Consider the following 16,115-nt stretch of genomic DNA (forward strand, 5'->3'; position numbering starts at 1 on the left):
CGTAAACCCATGCTGACTTCTAGTGATCACTGTTTCCTTTTTGTTGTGAACATAAACCATCTTTTTGATCTCCAAAGCTGTCATCTCAGGACTTCAAAAGGAAGAAGACAGAGGGCATCTTACCTATATCATCCTATCAGAGCTCCAGTTTTTCCAGCTCAATCCTTTCCTTTATTTTAGAGTGTACATATTAAGTTTTTAAAGCCCTTCTCCTAGTAGTACAAACCTCTTATCTAATATCTCTCCTTCTCTCCCTCCGTCTTTCACTCTCTCTCTCTGTCTCTGTCTCTGTCTCTCTCTCTCTCTGAAATCCTATCTAGCACTTTCCTGAAGATGGGACCACATCTTATTTGACTTTGATCCAAAGCCACTAGAATGAGGTTTGACACATAGGCCCTTGTATTAGTTGCCTAGAGCTACCATAACAAAATATCACAAACTGGATGACTTAAAAGAGCAGAAATCTGTTATGTCATAATTCTGGAGGCTGGAAGTTTGAAATCAAGGTGTCACAGAGCCATGCTCCTCCTGAAACCGACAGGAGAATCATTTCTCGCCTCTTCCTAGCTTCTGGTGGTTTCCCAGCGACCTTTGGCATTCCTTGGCTTGTAGATACATCACTCTAATCCTCCATCTTCACATGGTCTTCTCCCTGTGTCTCTGTGTTTTCCCATGGCCATCTTCTTATAAGGTCACAGGTCATATTGGATTAGGGCCCACCCTACTTCAGTATGACCTCATTTGACTAGTTATACATGTATGCAATGACCCTATTTCCAAATACGGCCACATTCTGAGGAACTGGAGATAAGGACTTCACCATATCTTTAGGGGAACACAGTGCAACCCTTAAGAGCCCTCAGCTAATGGTTTTGCAATAAAAAGAAAGGATGAATAAATAAGTTACATGATGAGAGAAACCAAAAAATCATAGAGCTCTTACTCTCTACCTCTTTCTCTTTCTAAGGCTTCAAACTGTGGCCCATCTCTGCATTGTCCTTTCATCAGCCAACTAACAAACACGACTGTCTTCCAATGAAGCCCAGGAGTCTTAGCACTTTTATAAAGAACTAGAAAGTACAAAAAATCCAAAGGACTAAATCTCTAATGAAGTGATTTCAGGGAACCATTTTGTTTGATGCATTGCCCAAACTTTTTTTTTCTTCTAAATATTTTTGTATTGTATACATTCTTTATATTTTGTTGTAACATATTATTTGAGAACAGATTCCATTAAAGATTTTCTTTTTCTTTAAGCCATCTCTTACTCAGGAAGTGACCTGAAAGGCTGGCATTGGAGCCTGTTTCATCTCGGTCTGGGTCAGGGTGGGTGTGAGGGGTGTGGGTACGACAGCAGGGGGGTGGGTATGACAGCAGGGGGGTGGGTCTACGATGTATGTGCTACAGATGGGACGTTCGCGCTCAGCACCAGTGTTTCCAGGTTGGTGGTTCTTAAGTTTTCTTGAATTACTGAGTGTTCTTTTTTTTTTTTAATTTTTATTAGAGTATAGTTGATTTATAATGTTGTGTTAGTTTCTGCTGTACAGCAAACTGATTCAGCTATACATATACATATATCCACTCTTTTTTGCCCGAACTCTTTAAACCCAATACAATAAGAAGGGGCCCGCTCCTGGAACACTTTGATTTTATAGAAGTGTTCAAACTAATGATCGCTGGTACATTACCTAGTCATGTCTCTAGAAAGGAACTCTTCTAACCCTTTGAGGCATGCTAGAAGCTTAAGCAGAGTGGGCGGCCATGAAAGAAGCTTCACTCTGAGCGTCTGGCTCATGTCACTTCATGACTATGTATTTATAGCCTCCTCCTCTTTCTTTGCCTTCCTCTTACCCAGTCAGACTTGAGGCAGTCCTCCTGAGGGTGTGGGGGCTATAGGAAACAAAATGTCGGGATGTCACTGATCTCTCTATGAGCATAGGAGCTCGGGGCAGCACTGCACCAGGAGACAGTGAGTAACCCCAAAGTGGAAGACCCACCCACCTGGTGCCCCGAAGTCTCCAGAGCTATCCCTCAGTTCCCAAGGGGACCCTGAACTGCAGCCTTGGGATGGGGAAGGTATTTAAGTTTCATTTCGGAAGCTGCAGTGGCAGACTCCCAGACAGAATCTAAGAGAGAAGGAAGAAGGTATAAATCACAGAAAATGATCATCTCTGGTTTCATGAGCACATGTGAGTCACCTGAGAGTACCCTAGAAATAGCGTAGGGACTTAAGGTCCTGCACTAACAGGCAAAGATTGGAGCCAGAGAACTACTGTGTATGCCTGTTATTGGGATCTAGATTTACTCCAAGGTAATGTGGCTGGGAATGTAGGAAGTCAGGCATATGGAAAAACCGTGTCCCCCGAGGTAGAGCAGCTTGTTCAATTCACACAACGAATTGAGTCTAGAGCTGAGAACGGGATCCACATTTCTTGGATTCCTCTAATGCCACTCCCACTTCTCATGCCACCTCTCTTCACCTGCAAGACTTCTTCATTCTTATAAACGAGACAGTCAAACTTTAGCTTTTAAAAAATTAAAAGGATTTTCGGAATCTTTCAGAAATGAAACCTGGTGAGTAGTGAACCATATACTCTGAAAAAGTTGACAAAGAATCTGTAGAAAATTCATCAGGTTCTCTACCTAGACCCAGAGAGTCACATCATTATACATTATGTTTCAGTGGTTACTTTCGATTTGTCCTACTAAATGGTGGATGCCCTCAAAGTCTGACTTCTCTGGAAAATTAAACTGAAATTAAAAACAAAATTGCCTCTTTTGCTGAGGAGTTTTAGTGTGTCTGTGTATTAATCAGCACTGGATATCAATTTCTTGTAACTATTCATGGAAACCAGAAGTGTGTTAATTTAAGAGATGGCAGGATTTTGTTTTAAGGTTATCTTGGTTCATGCTCTGGGAATTACATTATCTAAGCTCCCAATGAGGCATTTCTGGAGGAAAGTGGGGTTTTGTCTAGTCGTTTTCAAGATTTTTCTCTTTGCCTTTGGCTTTCTGTAGTTTTGGTGTGCTGGGTCTAGCTGTGCATTTCTATATATCTTTCTTGGATTTTTTTGGCTTCTTGAATCTGTGGATAAATATTGTTTATCAGGTTGTTTTTAATTCCCAGCCATTTTTATATGTGCAAGTGTCTCATATTCTCCGCCTCACCTTCTTTCTCCACTTCTTCTGGGATTAAAGTGAAAAGTATGTTAGGCCTTCTAAGTCTATTCTCTTATCTCTTGCTCTTTTTGTCTTTTTATCTTTCCATGTTGCATTCTAGGGAACATCTTCTGATCTATTCCCTGGTTCAATAATTTGTCCATCAGCTAAATCACTTTAATGAATTCTCAATTATTATCCATTTTTTTGATATGGGTTTCTTCTCCCTGTAGCTATTTCCAAGTTTGTCTTTCATTTCTTTAAACATAGTAAATAGAGTCAGCTTGTAGTCTGTAGCTGGTAATTAGTGTTTGAAATCTTTTTAGGCCTACTTCTATTCTTATTGTTTCTTTCTTATGGTGATTTGTTTTTTAATGCTAGGTCACCTTTGTGCTGGTCATTGTTAATGAAAATATTTTCAGGAATAATGTGAGGAGATGATAAAAGTATCTTCCTCCGATAAAATCTGTGTAGTTTCCAGGTACCTGGGGCACAACAAGTCTAAAACTACCTTAAATCCAATTCAGGGCCCAGGGTCTCAGTGCCACCCAGGTGAATTACAACTTGGATGCAAATCTTTGTAAAAACTGGTTAACTTCTTGTCCACCTTACTCTGAGGATAGTCCCTCTAAAGGGTCACAGCTTTTTTTTTTAAGGTCTCTTCTTTAATTCTGAACTTTTATACGCCCTGAGCTTTGATTTATGTCCATTTCACTCCACAAGGCTGTCAAAATAAAAGTTAAAATTTACCTGAATTTTCAAATGCCCCAGAGCAAAAGCAGCTTCTGTTCTAGCTTACTTCCTGAGGCTCCCATTTTCCCTTTTAATTTTAACCTCACAATTCTTTACTGTCATGTTAGGTCATCACTGCTTTTAAGCGAGTTTTGCCCATTATTTTTAGTTGTTGTCATCAAGAGAGATGATCTCAATAACCTAGCCTGCTATTCTTGGAAACTGGAAGTTTACAGGTGAATTTTTGAGAGCATTCTGGCAAAATACAGTAGAAAGTTGAACTTATGGTCTTTCCAGTGACATTTCCCGAAAGGGGGAATCGACAAGATATCCACTCTTTGGGTAAACCGTTTGAAGATGTGTCCTCAGGACACATCAGCAAGGAGGCTTGGCTCTCTGGCTTTCCAGAGTTAAGGACGAATGAGAGTCACCTCTGAGATCATGAAACATCTTTACGTGGCAGAGTCCGGCACTTTGAAGGCAGCCACTCAGTTTTTTAGCTTATAGGCTATCAATTCTCTGGTGAAGGACAGAGCTCCTCTGACCTGTATACGTGCACACTTACATTCTGTGGGTGGTTCAAAACACATTGCTACTCAAAGAGAGGGAGGCTGATGAAAGCAGAGGGCTCTACCTACCTAGATTCCTTGGTAAGTAATCAATCAATCAATAAGTATTTACTAAAAACCATTTTATTTACTGCTTGCTTCTGTACTTTTCGTTATGTGGGACCAGAGGTATAATATATAGACAGAGCCCTTAACTCAGGATGAAGCTAGGATCACAGATTGCATGAACTTGTTATGTCCCCTTAGACTCCTTTAATCACCTTTAATCTCCTTTAATCACAGTTCCTCAGTTTTTCTTTGTCTTTCATAAACTTCAGACTTTTAAAGAGTCGCTCAACTTAGGTTTGTCTGAGGTTTCCTCTGATTAAATTCAAGTTTTACATTTTTGCAAGAATACCACAAAAGTAATATTGTATACTCTCAGTGTATCACGTTAGAGGGCATGTGATGTTGATTTCTCCCATTACTGTGGAGGTTGACTTTGATCTCTCAGTTAAAGTAGGATTTGCCAGGTTTCTCCACTGTAGAGTTACTATTTTTCTCTTTGTGATTAATATATATCTTGTGAGGTTAATCAGTTTTATGTAATTATCCTGTTTCTCATTATACTTCAACCCACTAAGTTTAGCCTTCATTGATGATTCTTGACTAAAAGAGTTATTACTGTGACATTTGCCAAATGGTGATCATTTATTTCCATCACTTTTTACATTTGTTAGTTGGAATTCTACTCTAACAAAGAGCTTTTATTCCTTCCCCATTTATTTATTTATTCAGTTATTCATATCACCATGTGTTCGTGGTTTCTCCTCTATGGGTATTGATCCATCATATTCTATTACAAATGTTGGTGTCCCCCACATCCAGTTGATAGGCTGAACCCTGCACCCTCAATGGTATTTGAAAATAGGAGCCTTTGGGAGGTAACTAGGGTTAGATGAGGTCATGAGGGTGGGGCCCTCATGATGGGATTATTGCCCTTATAAGAAGGTACACCAAAAATTTGCTCTCTCTCTCCATGATTGCACAAATAAGAGGTCCTGCGAGCACACAGAGAGATGACGGCTGCCTACACGCCAAAAGAAAGAAACCTACCTTACTGGCATCTTGATTTTGAACTCTAGAACTGTGAGAAATTTCTATTGTTTAAGCCACAGTCTACAGTATTTTGTTATAGCTGCCTGACGTAAAACATTACCGTTTATTATTTTGTTCTCAGATTACCCCAGATTTGGCCAATGTTTCAAGCTGACTTGTGTATCTTGTTTTAATCACACCATCTTTATTGAGCACTTCCTTACTTTCTGGAACCATGAGATATTCCAGGCTCGTCTTGTACTTTCATCTTGTTCTTTCCCTATGACAGCCCTGGGACTAGCCATTTGTCCAAGGAGCCCCAGTTCCTTTTATTTGAGAATGGTATGTGGAAACTCAGATCCGGGTGCCAGGAATGCCCATCGCTCCTGGGAAATCATTGCCTCTGTGCTCTTTCAGCAGGCAGAGCTAGGAAATACACACACACACACACACACACACACACACACACACACACTCCTATTCCTATAAGCATCCATCCATCTGAAAATAGTCCCTCACAGAACCAGAACCAAACAATCCAGAGATTATTTGGGGGAGGGGGACATCCAGAAGGAGAGAAGGGCAAGGAAATTCCCAGAAAAGAGGGTACTTAAATGTTTATGTGCTGTTTCTCAGCAGTCTCCCAGGAAGCCTCTGGGGCAGAAAGCTCTGAAGGGCAGCAGCAGCTTGGCACCTATATAATCACAGGGTTTATCTTATCTATGACCAGCAGATGTTGGGCGCTATTTGGTGATGTATGCAAAGCAGACAGGCAGCTCTAAATGGCTAAAATTTTGTTTATTTGGGCAATGCTTAAAACAACTAGATGTGTAAAAAATTTTTTTTAATTAATTAATTTATTTATTAATTTATTATTTTTTTTGGCTGCGTTGGGCCTTCGTTGCTGTGTGCAGGCTTTCTCTAGTTGTGGAGAGCGGGAGTTACTCTTTGTTGCTGTGTGTGGGCTTCTCATTGCGGTGGCTTCTCTTGTCATCGAGCACAGGTTCTAGGTGCATAGGCTTCAGTAGTTGTGGCATACAGGCTCAGTACTTGTGGCTCAGGCTCTAGAGCACAGACTCAGTAGTTGTGGCGCATGGTCTTAGTTGCTCTGTGGCATGTGAGATCTTCCCAGACCAGGGTTCGAACCCGTGTCCCCTGCATTGGCAGGCGGATTCTTAACCACTGTGCCACCAGGGAAGTCACTAGATGTGTAAAAACTTGAATTTGGTGCTAGCAGGCTTTTGAGCTAATTGGTCCCAGTCCACTGTTGGTGTTTTTTTCCAGTTTGATTGAGATGTAATTGACATACAGCACTATATAAGGTTAAGGTGTACAGCATGATGATTTGACTTACAAATATCATGAAATGATTCTCACAATAAGTTTAGTGAACATCCATCATCTCATATAGATATAAAATTAAAGAAATAGAAAAAAATATTTTTCTTGTGATGAGAGCTATTAAGATCTACTCTCTTAACAATTTTCATATATAACATACAGCACTATTAATTATACTTATCATGTTGTATATTGCATCCCTAGTACTTATTTATCTTATAACTGGAAGTCTACCTTTTGACCACCTTCATGCCATTCCCCCTTCCCTTACCCCCTACCTCTGGTAACCACAAATCTGATCTCTTTTTCTATGAGTTTGTTTTTGAAGTATAATTGACGTACAACACTATGTTAGTTCCTGTTACACAACATAGTGATTTGGTATTTATATGTTTCAAAATGATCACCATGATAAGTCTAGTTACAATATGTCACCATACTACATAGTTATTGACTATGTTCCCCACACTGTACATAGCAATATATATATATTATTATATATATTATATATATGATTATTATATATGTGATTATTTAAAGTTGCTGATCTCTTAAGTAGATACATTTTTAAAACCCTGCATTTTTACTAACCCCCCCACCAATGTTTACTGTTTTTGAAATTATATTTTACATCTTTTTGTTTTGTGTATCTCTTAACTACGTATTGTGGATATAGATGATTTGACTACTTTTGTATTTTAACTTTCCTGCTAGCTTTATACATGGCTGATTTACTATCTTTATTGTATATTTGCCTTTACCAATGAGATTGTCCTTTCATAATTGTCATGTTTCTAGTTGTGGCCTTTCTGCTTTTGCTTAGATAAGTTGCCTTAACATTTCTTGTAAAGCTGGTTTGGTGGTGCTGAACTCTTTTAGCTTTTGTTTGTCTCTAAATCTTTTGATCTCTCCATCAAATCTGAATGAAAAGCCTTGCTGGGTAGAATATTCTTAGTTGTAGATTTTTCCATTTCATCACTTTAAATATATGCTGCCACTCCCCTCTGGCCTGCAGACTTCCTGCTGAATAGTCAGCTGATAGTGCTATGGGAGTTCCCTTGTGTGTATAACTTGTTGCTTTTCCCTTGCTGCTTTTAATATTCTCTTTATCTTTAATTTTTGCCATTTTAACTACCATGTGTCTTGCTGTGGTCCTCTTTGAGTTGATCCTATTTGGGACTCTGTGTGCTTACTGGACCTGGATCTCTGTTTCCTTTCCCAGGTTAGAGAAGTTTTCAGCTATTATGTCTTCACATAAGTTCTCTGCCCCTTTCTCTCCCTCGTCTAATTCTGGGACTCCTATAATGCAAATGCTGTGCTTGATGTTGTCTCTTAAACTGTCCTCACTTCTTTTTTTTTTTTCTTTTTCCTGTTCAGCTTCAGTGTTTTCTACTACTCTGTCTTCCAGTTTGCTGATTCATTTCTCTGTATCATCTAATTTACTATTGATTCCTTATAATGTATTTTTCATCTCTGTTTGGTTCTTCTTTATATTTCCTAACCCTTTGTTAAAAACTGTTAACTTCTCCCTCTGTTCATCCAATCTTCTCCTGAGTTCTTGGAACACCTTTATAATCATTATCTTGAATTCTGTAGAGGAGATTGCCTATCTCCGCTTCACTTAGTTCTTCTGAGATTTTATCCTGTTCCTTCATTTTGGACATATTCCTCTGTTGCCTTACTTTGCCTAATTTGCTGATTTTATTTCTATGTATCTTGTTGGTAGGTTATGTTTCCTGGCCTTGGAGAAGTGGCCTTTGGTAGGAGATGTCCTACGCAACCGAGGAGCTCTGCTGCCAGTGTCTATGCCCCCAGATTGCCTCCTGCCTCTTCGGGAGGTACTCCAAGATTTGCAGGTAGGTCTGACCCAGGCTCCTTTCAAATTACTGCTTTTGCTCTGGATTCCAGAGCATGTGAGATTGTGTGTAGGCCCTTTAAGAGTGGAGTCTCTATTTCCCACAGCCCTCTGGCTCTCCTGAAAGTAAGCCATGCTGACCTTCAAAGCCAAACATTCTGGAAGCTCACATTCCCGGTGCAGGATCCCCAGGCTTGGGAGCCTAATGTAGGACTCAGACTACTCACTTCTTGAGGAGAACCTCTGCCATTGTAATTATCCTCCCATTTGTAAATTGCCTACCTGGAGGTATAGATCTTGACTATACCGTATCTCTGCCCCTCCTACCCATCTCATGGTTACTTCTTTATGTCTTTAATTGTAGAAGATCTTTTCTGCTAGTCTTCCAGTTCTTCTCATCAAGAGTTGCTCTATAAATAGTTGTAATTTTGGTGTGCCCATGGAGGAGATGAGCTCAGGGTCTTCCTATGCTGCCAACTTGGCCACTCCCCTTTTAGTTGATTTTACAGTATTTGGCTGGAACATCCTTCAATCAATGACACTTTATACCTACATCTATTAATAGATGAGTGTTCTCAAGTGAAGCAATTCATCCATTCTGATATTTTTTAATGTAGGTTTTATTCAGGGTTTGAACCACAATCTAAGAAAGTAATATCCTTGGGCACTGTTTTGATTCACTGCAGACTGATCTCCCAGGGTTGCTTTTTAGTATCATGAAATTGATCTTTTTGGAAGGACACAATAAGAAGAAGCCTTATATCTTATAAGTCTTAGATATATAAGCAGCCTTATAGCTATATTTGCAGTGGAGTTATTATTGAAGTTATTGTGTGCTATATCTTTAAGTGTTCCCTACACGAAGTCCCCTGAGTAATTTCTTTCAGAACTGAATGCTCTAAAGTGTTGCTTGGCCTGAGAAAGTTAAGTTTTCTTCTTTTGGACTTTTCTTTGGGGCTATGTTTTCCAGGAAGCTCAAAGCTGATTTTGTGTGTGTATGTGTGTGTGTGTGTGTGTGTGTGTGTGTGTGTGTGTGTGTGTTCACTTTCATTTTATCTGATCCTGATTTTTAGTATATTTTTGATTATTAGATTATGTGTGTTGCCTAAAAGCACCCTCCAATTCTTCATAGTCTCAAAGCATGGGAGAAATAAATAAGCAACTAAATAGTAAATTTAAAATGTTTTGATACACAGTTTTTTCTCTTGAAATGCCATAGGCTGATTTATTTGTATCTGTTCAAAAAAGTGGTCCTAAATTGTTTGTGAGAGTCAGTGGCAAATAGAGACGGGAGAACAGCCAGAAAGCCCTAAGAGTATAAAAATACAACTTTAGTTAGGGATAAGTGGTTTCTCAGTTGGGTGGATCTAGTCACTGCTCTTTTCTCAGATTTAGGAATATCCATTGTTTTCCATTCCCACTGAGGTCTACCTTCTGGTACGGTACTTCCAAAGTTTCAAAATTTTTAACAACAAGGCTGTTGAAAGCAGGGATATAAGTGCTATTTACAGTGTAATGTCCATGGACTTTGTTGCCAAACTCTATTACAAGTGAACTTCCAGGAGGATTTGTGCTATTGGGAAGAGCTTCTACTGTTTTCAAGGATTTCAGACAATTGTATGCAAGTTTAAGATTTGAGGCTTTCTTTTCTACATTGACAAAAAGAAGTTACACCCTCATTAAGACACATGTAGTTTTAGTATTAGTTGAATTCATATTTCTGTTTTAAGCATATTTACACTAATCCTCCAAGAGAAGGCTTAGAGAAAATTATGATTAAAATATTTATAGGACAATGCTCATAAACATACCAGCTGATTGATTTAAAAAAAAAAAGAATCCAAGATTGCAACGGTAAAAGAAAGTAGACAGAAGGTGACCTCTTTGTGCATTACAACCTGAGAAACTGTCTCCTACTCATTCATTCATTCAGCAAATATTTATTGACAACATACTTTGTACCAGGCACCTTCTACTCTATTTCTAGCATGAAAACAATGAATATATATAAACCAATATTTTATAATGCCAAACTCACAAGGAAAGTGTTAGTAACGTGTGGTTTTCTATAAAACAGACATAGTTTCAGAAAAGTTTTATATCCAAACATGAATATCTCTAAGGAGACTGATTGGAGACATTTATCATTTCAATTAGACAACTCAATTATTCACTGAATAATCTGTCAGGTTCCTCATAATTTTTATTTTTCTTCCTGATGATAGACCAAAATAATATTTTTATTATTAAAAATGGATATGTGCCCATTGTAAAATATTGAAAAAATAAGAAAATGTAGGTTTACCCACAACCCTACCTCTCATATATAAATACTGCTAATATTCTGCTATGTTACTTTCTAATATCTTATGTATTTACATGTGTTGTTCATTGCAAACAACTTTGTTCATTGGGAACAATTTTATATCTCGTTTTATTCTCTTAGAATTATTTTCTGAACAGTTCCTATGTTATGAATAATTTTTTGAAGAATGCTTTAAAGAGATATCAATATTCTATCAAATGATCTTGCCATAATTAACTTGAATGATGAATATTTAGATTGTTTTTCACTCTTCACTACTATTGAAATTACTGTTAAAATTCCAAAGTTATCCATTCTACGGGCTCTCATACAACAGCCAAGATAAACCCAATACTGAATAAGAGTATTTTACCAGCTTAAAACAGAGGCAGCTGTCATAGGAACTAGAAAGGGCGACGATGAGCGTTGCGCAGTTAGTTCCTCAAATTTTTTTTTTTTTTTTTTTTTTTTTTGGCCACAGTGCACCGCTTGCAGGATCTCAGTGCCCCGACCAGGGATTGAACCCATGTTCCCTACAGTGGAAGCACTGAGTCTTAACCACCGGACCGCCAAGGAATTCCCCTCAAACATTTTAAGTGTTCAGTTACACGAGGAGTTTGGAATTCTGTCGTAATAGTCTTCCTCATGGTAATTGATGAAGCATGATATGAATATTAGGACTCTATGTGTCATAATAGGAGAGTGCAATATTGTGAAAAGTTCATAGATTTGGAATCAGAAATGTCTGGCTTTGAATCCGGAGTATTTGACCTTGAACAACATCCACAAAATGGGGATAATAATAACTTTGAATGATTCTGGTGAAGAATATACTAACTAATGTATGTAATGTGTCTAATACAGTGTCCATCTATAATAAATGCTCAATTTATTGTAGATTAATTATAATGAATAATAATGGCTATTATTTTAAAATTATATGTACATGTATATGTTTATTTTCTTATTTAATAAAAATCATTCTATTGGGCAAGGCAATGTCTTTTACCGACTTTAGTGACCCTACGCAGATATTCCAGAGGACAGTGACTTGCAAAAATTTCTTCTCGTGTGAATCAAAAGCCTACAAGCTCTCCAAAACAATTTCTCCATTAGTTGTGAAATAGATGTCTTAACAGAAACTGTTAGCAGAGCAACTGATCAGTAACAAAAATTGATCTATTTGTCACTAAGGACAGCAATTGGAAGTTAAAAGCCTCCACCCCAGGAATGGATTTTCTATCCTCTAGTATCATACAAACCACTCAGAGATTGTGTTTTGTCTTTTCCATTAAAACAACTCTAAAAGATAAATTAATATTTAGTAATTAACTAGAAAGCAGGACCTGGGGCTTCTGCTCTTAAACAATAAATTAGTTGGAAGGAGGAGGAGCATTGGAACATCACCTCCAAAGTGACCTTATGACTGCAAAAGGGCTGCCTGGTCGTAATGGACGGCTTTAAAACTCCAAGCCTACTGTCACCGTGCATGCTGGGAGCCATAGATACATAGGTGTGGACATCGGATTTTCTTCCTTTGGGGACGGTGAGCGTTTATCAGGGACCAGAAACCACATTTCCAACGTTTAAACCAGTGAGTCTCAACTCTGCCTGTGTATGAAAATTTCCTGAAGAGGTTTTAAAAACACCAGTGATGGCCCCCCACAAATAAATCTGAACCTATGGGGAGCATTTTGGTTTAGGCCAATGGATATCAAACTTTAGCATACATCGGAATCACCTGGAGGGCTTGTTAAAACACAAATTGCTACCCCACATCTAACACAGTGCTTTTGCCTAGTGTAAGTGCCCTAAAAATATTTGCTGAATAAACAGTGTTAGATTTCCATTTGAAAAGAGCAAACTTCTAGGACAAGGTAGATTGACTGGTGTCCATGGATGGACTTTTCTGCAGTGTTTCATGGGCATGTGCCTCTGTACACTCAGAGGCCAGTTCCTCACTTTCATCAGATTCTTAAGAGGGGGTGGGGTTCCGTGATCTAGAAATGTTACAAGGCACTGTTATAGGAATTAAATGTTATATCTTCATGAGTAGAGTGAAGAAAAAAAGTAGTCTTTTGTTTTTAAAAAAAAACTAACTTCAGTATTGACTAGCACAAAAAGCATTTCATCTTGTTAAAAGTAATCAATTAGCCACTAAAGACACTAGCCTCTCAATCTAAGAGCCAATCTGTACTCTGCCTCTCTCACATGGTTGACGTGGAGAGGAAACAAAAGATGTGAACATGCTTTGAAAACTGTCTATTTCATCAGTGCTTTGTATTCTCTTGGAATACACTGCATGCCTAGTTTTACTCCTGATGCCCAGTTTTACCCTGTGCACCCAGTAAATGCTTGTTAAGTGGGAGACTGTAAATGGGCCTTCCCAGTGTTTCTCAGATTGTGGTCTGTGTACCACCTGCCAATGAGTCACCCAGTGGATGAGTTAAAAAAGCAGATTCCTAGGACCCCCTCCCTGGTCTAGCAAATTAGAATCTGTGTGGAGGGGGGAAGTGAGTGAATAGGACCTGGATTCTGACTTTTCTCAAACTTCTCAAATGATTTTGAAGCAGATGAAAATTTGAGAACCACTGAACTAAGCTGACATTGGCATTCCCAGTCCTCATTGAAATCTCCATAGTAGGCAAAGGTAACTTACCTCCTTGGGTGGAGGAGAAGCAAGTTCCAAACAGGAAAATGGGGCTTCGCTGATGGCGCAGTGGTTGAGAGTCCGCCTGCCGATGCAGAGGACACGGGTTCGTGCCCCGGTCCGGGAAGATCCCACATGCCGCGGAGCGGCTGAGCCCGTGAGCCATGGCCGCTGAGCCTGCGCGTCCGGAGCCTGTGCTCCGCAACAGGAGAGGCCACAACAGTGAGAGGCCCGCCTACCGCAAAAAAAAAAAAAAAAAAAAAAAAAAAAGGAAAACGTCCCCTGCACATTTTACTGACTTGAATCCCGTCATAGGGTCCTTAGAGATCCATCTGAGTGGACGCACTACCCAAACAAGGCAGTACGTTTCCTGCAAAGCAATTTCCCAAGAGGGGCTTCAGCTTTCTTTTCAAGATTTAGGCTTGTGTGGATGTCTAGATCCGGCTGAATAAAAAATTACCTGCCATGATGCTACCAGTCACGCTGAATGTGGGCTGTGCAAAATGTCCATGTGGAAATAGAAAACTAGGCTGGGTCTTCCCTGGTGGCGCAGTGGTTGAGAGTCCGCCTTCCGATGTAGGGGACACGGGTTCGTGCCGCGGTCCGGGAAGATCCCACGTGCCGCGGAGCGGCTGGGCCCGTGAGCCATGGCCGCTGCGCCTGCGCGTCCGGAGCCTTTGCTCCGCAACGGGAGAGGCCACAACAGGGAAAGGCCCGCGTACCGCAAAAAAACAAAAACAAAAGAAAACTAGGCTGGCCCTTTCTGGGTAACGAAGGCCATGAATAATGCACAGAGAATGCAGTTTCTTTTCATGTACTTCTTACTGTGCTAATATTTGTGACCACTTTAGAAAGTAGCAAATGCAGGAGAAATAGGAGGGGGCATACCTTAAAACATATATCAAGCAAAAAGTTCAACAACTTAGACATTGCTTTCTCATATAGTGGTATATGATTACGGGAGAGAAGGATGAATAAGGTGATATCTCTGAAGATCGGGTAATAAGATTAGCTCACGTAGGGAGAGCTTGCTTGGTGTCAAAGCTGTGTTAAGTGTTTTACATTTTTATCTTATGAAACCTCATTAATTTGCCAATTAGTACAATGTTTTTTAATAAAATTAAATGTGGAACAAAGTTAAGAAAACATGGGCAATCAGCCCAGATACTTCGAGCCAACAGGTGAAGCCAGGAATCCTGGTTTGATCTCAAGGTTATTAGCTTCAGCTTCTGTGAGGTCATTTGTCAGACAAGTTTGTTGGGCAGGGTTACGGTTTGATGAGCCACCAGGTGAAATGGCTTAGGGAAGCACAAGGTAGTCCTCTTGGGAAAGAAAAACAAACAGGTTTGGGACATCTAGTGCTATTTGTTATTTTCACCTGTGACGCTGAGGATGGAGCTGCCAGCATTCCCATCAGAATGGAGGGGTCTAGTCAGTCAGTTAATATTTGAAAACTCTCCCCTGTTTGCATAGTACATAATAGAAGGCATCTTGTAGAAGGCGGGTTCCTCCGTCTCAGAGGAGTTTACAATCTATTATGAGGAAAGGAGGATAAACTCCCATATGTTTTTACTTATAAACTTGTATGTTAACCCTAAAAAGCAGCCTGAGCCTTATAGATTCGTGGGAAGGAATCAAGAGATGAAAAACAAAAGTAATGGAGCTCATGGAACCAGTTGGAGTGCCCTATCTTCGGAGGAGTCCCAGCATCCGGGTTCGGTTAGGCATAAAGAGAGGAGTCATAGAAAGCGCCCAGCACCAGCCTTGTCCAGGTCGTGTTATGCTTTCCCGGCTCTGTCTCTGCGGGTTCTGCCATGTCTTCTCTCTGCACTGTCAGCCTCACAGGACCCCTGTTCCTCCTCCCTCTTCCTGAACCTATACAGCCTGACCCAGCCCCTGCAACATCAGTGACAGAGGCACCAGTGAGGTGTGAGGTTTCTGACCTCCCAAAACCCAATATTCTACTTCATTCCCAGCTCTGACTCTCCCTGGAGGTCTGAGTGTGCCCAGGGCACGGCTGTGCGCCGTGTTCTCTCGGGAGTCCTCCAGTCCCTCTCTTCAGTAGCCTACGGTAACTTTTTAATTTATTTTATTTATTATTATTTTTTTTTTTTTGCGGCACGCGGGCCTCTCACTGTTGTGGCCTCTCCCGCTGCGGAGCACAGGCTCCGGACGCGCAGGCTCAGCGGCCATGGCTCACGGGCCCAGCCACTCCGCCGCATGTGGGATCTTCCCGGACCGGGGCACGAACCCGTGTCCCCTGCATCGGCAGGTGGACTCTCAACAACTGCGCCACCAGGGAAGCCCCCTACAGTAACTTTTTTAAAAACTATATTTATTTATTTGGCTGCACTGGGTCTTAGTTGCGGTATGCAGGATCTTAGTTCCCTGACTAGGGATCAAACCCGGGCCCCCTGCATTGGGAGC

Source organism: Delphinus delphis, chromosome 14, assembly GCF_949987515.2.
Source record: "Delphinus delphis chromosome 14, mDelDel1.2, whole genome shotgun sequence".
Classification (NCBI taxonomy): Eukaryota; Metazoa; Chordata; class Mammalia; order Artiodactyla; family Delphinidae; genus Delphinus; species Delphinus delphis.